The sequence below is a fragment of the Sapajus apella genome, unplaced genomic scaffold, assembly GCF_009761245.1.
Source record: "Sapajus apella isolate SASKATOON/1434 unplaced genomic scaffold, GSC_monkey_1.0 scaffold46, whole genome shotgun sequence".
Taxonomy (NCBI): domain Eukaryota; kingdom Metazoa; phylum Chordata; class Mammalia; order Primates; family Cebidae; genus Sapajus; species Sapajus apella.
Window position 1 is genome coordinate 2,766,492 of NW_022436986.1, and position 12,545 is coordinate 2,779,036.

At 45.7% G+C, this 12,545-nt stretch overlaps 1 protein-coding gene across 1 annotated transcript in view; it reads right to left on the reverse strand.

Moving 5' to 3' along the window:
• Nucleotides 1-10,487, reverse strand: part of ZBTB5 (zinc finger and BTB domain containing 5) — a 39,515-nt gene extending 29,028 nt beyond the window's left edge. Inside the window, exon 1 of the mRNA XM_032240091.1 lies at nt 10,255-10,487. The gene's annotated coding sequence lies outside the window, so the exon portion shown is untranslated. The remainder of the gene's footprint in view (nt 1-10,254) is intronic.
• Between the last annotated feature and the right edge of the window lie 2,058 nt (nt 10,488-12,545).

Here is a 12,545-nt window from a genome sequence, read left to right on the forward strand (position 1 = left end):
ATATATATATTTATATATATATATATATATATATATTTATATATATATATAAAACTTTAGTGTAAAGGCAACCTTCAACTTACACATACGGTGAGTTACTCAAATTTGTGGAATAAACTGCCCAGCCTTTCCCTAGCAATAACATAACCTCCTAGGATCACTCAGAGTATCCTTTTAACCTGTTACTGTGGTAGCAAACTGCCAAAGCACCAGTGCCTTGTTAATTAACACTGCACCATCACTTACTACTGTGCTTCTAGTAGCTGGGTGATGAAGGGGAAAGATGAGAGGGTTGAATACCTACTAAAAGCCAGGTTCTATAGGTACTTTACACATACTATCTTTTATGTATGACTCCCAAGAAGTGACTCTCTACTCATATCTAGGGCTAACATTACCCAACTAGTTCAATAAGTGAAGGAGAAGCTGTATGACCCAGGTCCAGCTATGCTGTAATGGGAGCAACCCCCAATAAGACATGGGCCCAGTGATTAATATGAAGACACTCAGAGGAGAGAACAAATGTAGCTGAGGCTGGGCACAGTGGCTCATGCCTATAAATGTCAGCACTTTGGGAGACCAAGGTGGGAGGATTGAGGCCAGGAGTTTGTGAATGCCCTGCCCAACATAGCAAGATCCCATCTCTATTAAAATTAAAATAAACAAGGCCAGGCACAGTGGCTAACGCCTGTAATCCCAGCAGTTTGGGAGGCTGAGGTAGGTGGATCACTAGGTCAGGAGTTTGAGACCAGCCTGGCCAACATGGTGAAGCCCTGTTTCTACTAAAAAATGTTAAAAATTAAAAAAAAAAAAAAATTAGCCGGGCATAATGGCACACAGCTGTAATCCCAGCTACTCAGGAGGCTGAAGCAGGTGAATTGCTCGAACCTGGGAGATGGATGTTGCAGTGAGCTGAGATCGTGCCATTGCATTCCAGCCTGGGTGACAGAGCAAGACTCTGTCTCAGAAAAAAAAAATAAAAAGAATGTAGTTGTAAGCAGAAACAAGGGCTAGGGATAAGGATTAGGGGACTGGAGGGAGTAAAGGGACGGAGCTGAAAGGCAGGGTCAGGGTCAAGGGCTGGAGTTGCGGGTGAAAAGACGTGCAAGATAACAGTAAAGGGAGTAAAATGAGAGCAAGTGCTCTGGAAGAGGTGGCAGGGTTTTTCTTCTCCCCTTCTTTTACTCAAATCCTCTCGTTGCCAATGCCACATGCTATCATCATAGACCACAATGCCAAGCCTTTGTCCCTGACAAGAGACCTCAGTTTGGAAGAGGTCTCTCAAACTAGGGAGAGGCAGGAGGAGACAGGATGAGCTTTATCTTCTCCCACTGTAACCACTCAAGGGGTTCACCTTGCCCCCTGCTTAGACAGAACTGATTTATCAAGACAGGGGAACTGCAATAGAGAAAGAGTAATTCATGCAGAGGCGGCTGTGCAAGAGACCAGTTTTATTTATTACTCAAATCAGTCTCCCCGAGCATTGGGGGATCAGAGTTTTTAAGGACAATTTGGTGGGTGGGGGGAAGCAAGTGAGCTGGAAACGCTGATTGGTCAGCTCAGGGATGAAATCATAGAGTCAAAGCTGTCTCCTTGTGCTCAATCAGTTCCTGGGTAGGGGCCACGAGATTAGAGGAGCCAGTTTATTGATCTGGGTAGTGCCAGCTGATTCATCAAATGCAGGGTCTGCAAAATATCTCAAGCATTGATCTTAGGAGCGGTTTAGAGAGGGTCACAATCTTGTAGCTCCCAGCTGCATGACTCCTAAATCACAATTTCTAATTTTTTTTTTTTTTGAGACGGAGTTTCACTCTTGTTGCCCAGGCTGGAGTGCAATGGCGCAATCTTGGCTCACTGCAACCTCTGCCTCCTGGGTTCAAGTGATTCTCCTGCCTCAGTCTCCCAAGTAGCAGGGAATGCCGGCATGCACCACCAAGCCTGGCTAATTTTTGGTATTTTTAGTAGAGATGGGTTTCACCATGTTGTCCAGGCTGGTCTCAAACTCCTGACCTCAAGTGATCCATCCACCTTGCCCTCCCAAAGTGCTAATTTCTTTTCTTTTTTTTTTTTTTAATAAAGATGGGGTTTCACCATGACGGCCAGGCTGGTCTTGAACTCCTGACCTCAGGTGATCCACCCACCTCGGCCTCCCAAAGTGCTAGGATTACAGGTGTGAGCCACCGCACCCAGCCCAAAGTGCTAATTTCTAATCTTATGGCTAACTTTAGTCCTACAAAGGCAGTCTAGTCCCCAGGGAAGGAGGAGATTTGTTTTGGGAAAGGGCTGTTACTTTGTTTCAAACTATGACTTAAACTATAAACTATAACCTAAATTCCTCCCAAAGTTAGTTCAGCCCACACCCAGGAATGAACAAGGACTGCTTGGAGGTTAGAAACAAGAGGGAGTTAGTTAGATCAGATCTCTTTCTCTGTCTTCAGTTACAATTTTATAATGGCAGTTTCACCACTGCCCCTTGCCACTGGCTCCTCCCTGCCCTGCCTCCCATTAGACTGGTGCTGACAAAAATCAAGCATCAGGGGAGGGTGACAGAAACTTTTTGGCAGTAAGGTCATCCGTTACAAGAGGAAAATCTTGGTATGCCCAACCTGGTCAGAAGGGTAGTCTATCAGAGGGTGACTGATACAGTTTAGATATGTGTCCCCTCCAATTCTCATGTTGAACAGCTATCCTCAATGTTGGAGATGGGGCCCAGTAGGAGGTGATTGGATCATGCGGGCAGAGTTCTCAAGAACGGTTTAGCACCATCCTCTTGATGCTGCCCTTCTGATAGTGAGTTTTTAGGGAGATCTAGTCATTTAAAGAGGTGGGGCACCCCTCTCCTCCCTCCCACCCATGCTCCAGTGCCTTATAGCAAGCTGTGGGGGGAGGGTGGGAAGGTGATACACTTTTTTTTTTTAAGACAGGGTTTCACCATGTTGGTCAGGCTGGTCTTGAACTCCCGACCTCAGGTGATCCGCCCACCTTGGCCTCCAAAGTGCTTGGATTACAGGCGTGAGCTACCGCACCCGGCCGTGATACACTTCTTTAAGTGCCTGCTCCCACTTCTCCTGCCTGAGGCCTTCCCAGAAGCCAAGCAGGTACTGGCACCATGCTTATACAGCCTGTAGAATCATAAGCCATTAGGCCTCTTTTCTTTATAAGCTACCCAGTATTTCTTTTATAGCAATGCAAGAACAGACTAATAAAGTGACCTACTAGCAGAGTGCTGCCTGAAAGACTGTTGTGTCACAGGAAGTCAGTTACATGATAGAGTCTGAAAGCATTACATTTAAAGTTCAAAATAATTTATGGCAAAATTTTTTTTTCTTTTGAGACAGAATCTCACTCTGTCACTCAGGCTGGAGTGCAGTGGCATGATCTCAGCTCACCATGACCTCTGCCTCCCGGGTTCAAGCGATTCTCCCGCCTCAGCCTTCTGAATAGCTGGGATTATAGGCACCCGCCACTACACCTGGCTAATTTTTTTTGTATTTTTTCTAGAGACAGGGTTTCACCATGTTGCCCAGGCTGGTCTTTAACTCCTGACCTCATGATCTGCCTGTCTTAGTCTCCCAAAGTGCTGGGATTACAAGCATGAGCCACCATGCCCAGCCCAATTTATGGCAAATTTAACTGCTTCACTCTGCTAGAATTTTATACTTGCACTGTACCTGTCTAGAAATTTCCTATTCTCAGTTGGTACATTTTGCTAAAATTTTAAATGACTAGCTTGCTAGTTTAGTATCTAGAAAGAACATCTTTAGCCAGTTAACACTTTAAATATTATAAAAATTTCACAAACATATCTAAAAATCCATAGAAACCAACTATTAGTGTCTTCTTTCAGCTGCCTGTAAAGCTGGGACTACATGTATTTTAATATCTGTTTAAGAAATCGGAATGTCTTGATAACCTAGAAAATGCTGTCTGCCACTCATCCCAGTTGTCTCCCAAAATTTTTAAACAATTTTTAAAAAGTTTTTTCTTTCCAATCCCAATTGATGTGCAGCATAAATAATTTTAAAACATGTCTTTCATTGCCTTTTACCCAGCAGTTCAAGAAACTTGTTTCTTTTCTTTTTTTTTTTTTTTTTGAGACCGAGTCTCACTTTGTCACCAGGCTGGAGTGCAGTGGTTCAATCTCGGCTCACTGCAACCTCCACCTCCTGGGTTCAAGCAACTCTCCTGCCTCAGCCTCCTGAGTAGCTGCAATTACAAGGCATGTGCCACCACATCGGCTAATTTTTTTTGGATTTTTAGTAGAGACAGGTTTTCACCATATTGGCCAGGCTGGTCTCGAACTCCTGACTTTGTGACCTGCCTACCTTGGGCTCCCAAAGTGCTGAGATTACAGGCATGAGCCACCGCGCCCTGCCAAGAGCTTATTTCTTAATGAAAAAAAAATTAGGCCAGCTGCAGGGGCTCACACCTGTAATCCCAGTACTTTGGGAGGCTTCAAGGGTCACTTGAAGCCAGGTGTTTGAGACCTACTTGGTCAACATAGTGAAACCCTGTCTCTACAATTTTTTTTTTAATTAGCTGGGAGCTGGGCATGGTGGCTCACACCTATAATCTCAGCATGTTGGGAGGCCAAGGTGGGAGATACACTTGAGTCCAGGAGTCTAAGACCAGTCTGGAAAACATAGGGAGCCCCACCTCTACAAAAAATACAAAAATTAGGTGGGCATAATGGTGCATGCCTGTAGTCCCAGCTACTTGGAAGGCTGGGTTGCCTGAGCCCAGGAGATGGGGCTGCAATGAGCTATGACCACCCCACTGAACTCCAGCCTGGGTGACAGAGTAAGACCCTGTCTCAAAAGCAAAACAGAACAAAGTAGAAAGAAAAAAAAAAGTAGACTTTTATCAAGATGAAAACTATGGCAAAGCACTGGAGACACTATTATTATAGTGCCTTTCCAACAGAGAAAATGAAAATGGGCTTAATCCACTTCTTATACCTAGTTTGCTTTCAAAGCAGTATATGCCTTCACTTCTCAATCATTTATCAAATCAATAATGCTCAGCCGGTGACCTATACTTGATTGGCAGAGTTTCTTTTGATCATCTATTCAAAATAAGAACAATGTAAGTAACTGTTTTTAGATTTTTGTAGCATTTCTGGGCTCCTCCCATAACCGAATGCCCAAACGCTGGATTTTCTTTTCCTGGTCTTCCTTCCTCAAATCCTCTTTGCAAAAAAGACTAAAACAGAAGGACTATAAAGGTGAAAGCCTTGCATTTTTAGAGGAAGATGGTTGAGTGGATTTTAAATTATAATTGAGTAATTAAGATGTACTGAAAAATTAATTATACCATGTCAACAATATGACACATAGAAACAAGAGGAAGCAACTCACCCTAATCATTTTAAACTTAAGAAATTGGCAGGCCAGGCACAGTGGTTCACGCCTGTAATCCCAGCACTTTGGGAGGGCCAAGGTGGGTGGATCATGAGGTCAGAAGTTCAAGACCACCCTGGCCAATATGGTGAAACCCCACTCTACTAAAAATAGGAAAATTAGCTGGGTGTGGTGGCAGGCACCTGTAGTGCCAGCTACTTGGGAGGCTGAGGCAGAAAAATCACTTGAACCCGGAAGGCGGAGGTTGCAATGAGCTGAGATTGCACCACTGCACTCCAGCCTGGGCGACAGACTGAGAGACAAAAATAAAAAAGGAAAAGAAAAGAAATTGGCAATCAATTCTTTTGATTGATTGATCATTTAGCCCAGGCACAGTGGCTCATGCCTGTAATCCCAGCACTTTGGGAGGCCAAGGCAGGGGGATCACTTGTGGTCAGGAGTTCAAGACCAGCCTGGCCAACATGGTGAAATGCTGTCTACCAAAAAATACAAAAATTAGTTGGGCATGGTGGCACGAGCCTGTAGTCCCAGCTACTTGGGAGGCTGAGACATGAGAATCGCTTAAACCCAAGAGGCGTAGGCTGCAGTGAAGATCACATCACTGCACTCAAGCCTGGGCGACAGAATAAGACTCTATCTCAAAAAAAAAGGAAACTGGGAATAAAGGCATCTGTAAACTTGTTATTAAACGAAGTAACAGATTACCAAGTATAATTTCCAAAAAGTAGAACTATCACTTAATCATCCTTTAAAATTTGTAAAAATGAATCATTTATATAAGGAAAAATATCACTCTCGATAGGCTTCCTTCCAGTAACAAACTTTTTCCAGAACGGGAAAACAAATTAGGAAAATTCATTGGTTACAACTAAAATGAATCAGTTGGGTACAAAAATCTCTTTTGGGAGGTAGGGAGCCAGGATTTTACTATGTTGCTTGGGCTGGTTTGAACTCAAGTGATCCTCCTGTCTCAGAGTCCCAAGTAGCTACAGGTGTGTGCCACTTGGGCTAAAAAGTCTTTTAATTCTACCAAATTTCACTAAATCTAAGACACCTGTGATTACAAAATGCATTATTTCATGTAACAACTAGGAAAAAATCATGGCATAATGCTTACTTATGGTATCTTGTCTTCAAGAAAGAAGGAAAATTGTCTACCAATGACTAACAATGATAGAGGCAGGAGACAAACAAATGCCTAGGTAGATAGGGACACATCTCCAGTGAAACCCCATCTCCAACCAAAGACAGTTTATAGCCTGAAAGCCAAGCTACAAGTCAAGTCCAGGGATCAGACTGAGATCGTGTCTTCCCATTTGGCTCGCTTTCCTCTGACTGATCCCCACCCATCATCTATTTTACATATACCTAAATTTTCCTAATTGGTTTTCTACACTGTCATACCCACTTTTGAGTGGTGTCTTTAACTTTTTTTTTTTTTTTTTTTGAGACAGTGTATCACTCTGTCGCCAAGACTGGAGTACAGTGGCATGATCTCAACTCACCACAACCTCTGCCTCCCAGGCTCAAGCCGTTCTCCTGCATCAACCTCTGGAGTAGCTGGGATTTCAGGCATGTGCCACCACACCCAGCTTATTTTTGTATTTTAGTAGAGACATGGTTTCAATATGTTGGCCAGACTGGTCTCGAACTCTTGACCTCAAGTGATCTGTCTGCCTCAGCCTCCCAAAGTCCTGGGATTACAGGAGTGAGCCACCATATTTGGCCTTTCCTTTTTTTAACCTTTTGCATACTCAGAAACCAATCAGCACATACTCCCCATACTTGAGTTTATAAGAAGTCCCAGATCCAGCCAACTGGGAAAGAAAACACTGACTTTTTTGTGGGAGTAGGGGACCACTCCCTCAATGCCCTCTTCCCTGAGAGCTGTTCCGTCACTCAATAAAATTCTTCTCTGCCCTCCTCACCCTTCAAATTGTCAGTGTAACCTCATTCTTCTTGAACGAGAGCTCAGGAACCACCAAATGCGGTACACGCTGTAACACTGGTGGGCAGAGTGGGGACAGGGGCGCATCACCAATGGTGGAGGTCCCCTGTTTGCAAAGTGGTTGAGAAAAATCCTGCATCACCAATAAAATAATCCTGGATAGTAAGAATATCTATTACAATAAGTAAGTACTCCAACACAATTCCTAATCTGTTTGAGCTGTTAAGATAAATCAAAGCTTTTAGGAAATACATGTATAACTAATGAAATGAAAGGCACCTCCAAAACTGCATCTTGAAATTAAAAGCCACTATTCAGTGGTGAAAATGATGAAAACATATGTAAAGGGCAATAGTTCATACTACTGCTTCCCGTTTGGCACATTTTTTTTTTTTTGTACTTTTGGGCACAAAAGTCTCTTTTTGGGGGTAGGGAGCCAGGATTGTATTATATTGCCTGAGTTACTTTGAACTCAAGTGATCCTCCTGCCTCAGACTCCCAAGTAGTTGGGACTACAGGTGTATGCCACCTGGGCTAAAATCTTTTAATCTTACTAAATTACATTAAATCTAAGATACCTGTGATTATAAAATGCATTATTTCATTTAACATTAGGAAAAAACCTGCCAATTAAGCAACGGCATAATGCCATAAAAGACCAGGAACAGCTGGTCTTTTAGGAGATGAGAAGTTCACTTCATACAGACAAAACGTGTAGTGCAGTGCAACATTCCATCCCACCTGCTACACTAACAAAACTGGCTCTACTAGACAACATCCATATTTGAGAAACATTAAGTACAATAAAAGAAAAATCACCTGCTTAAAACTGACAGAGGAGAAAAGTATTTAATTTACATTAAAAAAATAAAAAATAAAATTAGCCGGGCACCGTGGCTCACACTTGTAATACCAGCACTTTGGGAGCTGAGGAGGGCAGATCACAAGGTCAGGGGTTCAAGACCAACCTGACCAACACGGTGAAACGCCAAAACCATGAAAATACAAAACTTAGCCAGGCATGGTGAGGCGCACCTGTAATCCCAGCAATTTGGGAGGCCGAGGCAGGAGAACTGCTTGAACCTGGGAAGTGGAGGTTGCTGTGAGCTGAGAGCATGCCATTGCACTCCAGCCTGGGAGACAGAGCAAGACTGTCTCAAAAAATAACAAAATAAAAGTTGAAAGCTAACAGAGAATCAATATCTTGGGTTCTTTGTTCCATTTCCAAAAAGAATTTGAGCCAGATTCAAGATTCTCTGTCAGCACTACACCAGGTTTTGTCAATTTCAATGAACATGAGATATTTTTAAGTCTCCAATTCAATATAATTCATGCTAAGTTCTTTAAGTACTATTTGATATCCTAATGATTTTTTATTACTTCCACTTTGGGGACAGTCTTGTGACAGTCTCTTTTGAGAGTGGTCACTCCTAAGTTTGTAAGGTGCCTTTCCTCCAAATCTTACCACTGTCAGAATTTTGCTAGCCACTTATTAATTAACCAAAATCCAGTTTGCCAGCTCCTCAGGTAACAAAAAGTTATGTTTTGAGACAACTTTTAGGGAAAAGTGGCAAATCTCTAGAAAACAAGTTGACTTCAGGACTCTTCAAAAGTCTGTTTATTCAGCAAAACCCAAGGGCCCAGAACAGGTCCCCACCCAGGCAGTCTTACCTGTAAGGTCACCAAGCTGGCTGTGGTGGCCAGGTCAATCTTCCCAGATTTGCTGAGATTTCCAAGAGGGTTAGAAGGAAGAGTGAACGCCTTCCTTTGGCTTAGGGGCTTTTCTCTAAAATTCCTTCTCTTTTCCCTCTTATTAGCTTACTGCCAACCACAGTCACCACAGAAATCACAAGAGTTTAGGCAAACGAAAAGCAAGTTCTGCCCAGCCTTTTGCAACATCTAAGGTAAAACAGCCCATACTAGGACAACAAATTACCAATAATGACTAAGGCACAGCATTCTCCTTAACCTCGAAAGAAAAGTCCGTGTCTTCTACTTAATACAAGGGAAAAATATGAGAACATGTTTTGGAATATTTTTGCTTCAATTTTTGAAGATGTAGAGTCTCTTCTATTAATTCAAGTGGACCAGAATTAGAGGACACTACTTAGTAACCAAGACTTTACTGTGCTTTCACCGAAAATTTTTCCTTCAAATTATTTAGGATTTGTCATCTGTTCAGAAAATTAGTTTCCAGAGTATCCTTCATTGTGCCAGAATGCGAACTGACTTAATAATAAATGCCATTTTTAAAGGAAAAAACCAACCTTCCACTCCCCTTAATTCACTGCCTTTTTTTTTTTTATTATTTACATACAAATCTGTTCTCCAAACAGAAGATGGGATGGCACTGTCTTATCACCGCATCCCCCACAGCTCCTCGCACGAAGCCTGGGAGTAGGGGGCATTCAGTAAATGCCTATTAAACACTTCAGTTCTCTCATAACAAGTTGGGGCATTCCAAAACGCAGGCTCCACCCCTACAGGAGCTGCTGCCGGCTCCCGATGGCAGTCTGCCTATGGCCTTGCTCTGGCGAAACGAAACCTCGTCGCTCAAGAAGACCCAGGATGGGGACAACGGAGCCGTCCGACCCCATCCAGCAGGGCAGCAGACCCTCTCTTCATCCCGCCAAGCCGTTGGGCCTGAGGCCTTTCCCACCCGGTTCGGTAACCTGCGTCGCCAGCCCGGGATCCGCAGGGGTACCAGCCCCCGCCCCACCCCTCAGACACCCTGGCGTCGGGACACCGGGGACGCCTGCGCAGAAGAACCCGCCTGGCCCCTTCGCTCCGACGGTAACAATGCCCCCTCAGAAAGACGGGCAGGGTAGGCTGGGGACACCGATACACGTCTGCGCGCTCCCCAACGCCTTGGCGCGCCCCTGGTGCTCAACCTTCCCCACGTGAGCGCGCCCACCATCACGACACTCGCTGACGGGGTCCCCTCACCTGAGCCGGGCTCCGCCCCCCTCCTCCTCGCTGAAGGAGGCGGTGACCCCTCTCCGTTCGGACTTGGTAGTGTCAGAGGAGGCTGGAACGTCCAGACTGGTGTCTCGGTTGTGAGACTTCCTCCCCCTTCCGCCCGCCCCCCTCCCACCCCGCCTCTAGTTCCCTAGCTCCTTCAGCCGGTTCGCCGAGACAGTCTGAGAACACCCCGGCAGCGCCCGATAAACGGAAGTGGCGTAATGCAAGAGCGCCTACTCCGCTCCATTCCTCCTCCCCCTATTGGGCTGCAACCAATCACCAAGGGGAGGGCGGGGCCGAGGTAAGCGTGCAGCCAGCCAGCGCGCGGAACCGGAGGAATTTTCTCGGCCCCCAGAAAACTGACCAATGACGGTCCCAGGAGCCTGATTGTGTTTACTACCAACTGAATCCGTGAGCCTCTGGCCAATCACCCTTTGCCTTACAACACGTAAAATGGTTATCAAATGCATTTTAGGGAAGGATTTATCACTAAACTGCTCTAGGTTTGGACTACAGAACTGCAGCTGTTCGCTGCAGCCAATCAAAACCCTCTGTGGTTGAGGCAAGAGGGCTTTCCGCCTAATCCTGCCAATCACAACAACTACTGCCTGAGGTCTGAGAGCGCCCGTAAGGCGGGCCCTCAGGGCAGGCCGTCCCGCCATTGGCTGGTCCTTGAAGGATTTTCCACCCTCGTGGTGCCCGGCACTTCAGTGACCTTAGGCTCCTCTCCGGCCCTTCGCAGAACCCACATATTTACGGGGTTGGAGATTGAGTTCCCACTTAGTAGACGTTGGGAAAGAGAAGATTCCAAGAAGCTCTTTAGTTTGAACCAAGCCAAAGTCCACGGTAAAATCAGTGAATAAAAAACGGCCTCCATCGGATGACAGTTATGTCGGACCCCGCCACTCGTCCAGTCCGTGTGGCTGCGCGTCTGGGAACGCTGGCGCCCCAGGAAACTGGCGCTTGGCCCCACACTTGGCTGCAGGTCAAATAAGCCTGTGGTGTCCATGCCAGGTTTATAATTACCTGCACTCCCAAAAAACAAAATAGGAAGCGCTAAGCTCTCCCACTCATTCCCAAACGCTGAAGGGTCACCGACTTCTGTGGGACGCGGTCAGAAAAAAGCGAACCCCAGTGCGACCCTCGGGTTCCCGGTGCACGCTCGGAGGGAGAACCCGAGCCATGAGCATTGGGTGCTGGGGCCAGGGAACAAGCCCCCTTTCCTCGGATGAAGGCGGCAGAAGAGAGCTGCCTTTTGCTGCACAGCTTGTCTGGGAGCTAGGTCTGCGTGGCTCGGGAGACAAAGTCAGGCTCCCGAACGCGGCTGGGTTCTCCTGGGGGGCGGGTGGTGAGGGTCTTGGAGAAGCTCTCTTAAAAAATGGAACTCCCGAGCGGGCACGGTGGCTCACGCCTATAATCTCAGCAATTGGGGAGGCCGAGGTGGGCGAATCCCCTGAGGTCAGGAGTTCGAGACCAGCCTGGCCAACATGCTGAAACCTGGTCTCCACTAAAAATATCAAAATTAGCTGGGCGTGGTGGCGGGCCCCTGTAATCCCAGCTACTCGGGAGGCTGAGGTTGCAATCAGCCAAGATCGCCCCGTGATCAGAGTGAGACTCCGTCTGGTGTGGATGGAGGGGAAAGGAACTCCCTGCTTTACAGAATTGAATACACCGAATACCCTTACACCTGCTTCCATTCATTTATTTACCAGTCGGAAGTATTGATTTCAAAAAGCAACTAGTGGATTTCTTTAAGGCCTCAGTGGAGCCTGATGGTTAATCTATTCCTTAAGATTCGCTGACGCTCTATAGCCATCATACATATCTTACTGCCAGATTGGGCGGTAAAATAAGAAAAATACGGAATGCTGACAGTAAGCCAGTCAATACGAGAGAGTGGCTCTCAACAGTAAATGCCATGACCTAGATTGCCTCAGATTTACAGTCTGGCAAAAGTTTAATAAGTTGTACATTCAGAATTTAGGAGTGTGTGGCAGTGGACACCTGCTATATTGTGGACTGCAGTATCACTGATGCCCTGTTTGAAGATCACTTGGTAGTATCTATCAAAATTTAAAATATGCAGCCAGGCGTGATGGCTCACGCCCGTAATCCCACCACTTTGGGAGGCCAAGGCAGGTGGATCACGAAGTCAGGAGTTTAAGACCAGCCTGACCAAGATGGTGAAACCCCGTCACTACTAAAAATGCAAAAAATAGCTGGGTGTGTTGGTGGGCACCTGTAATTCCAGCTACTCGGGAGGCTGGTGCAGAGAA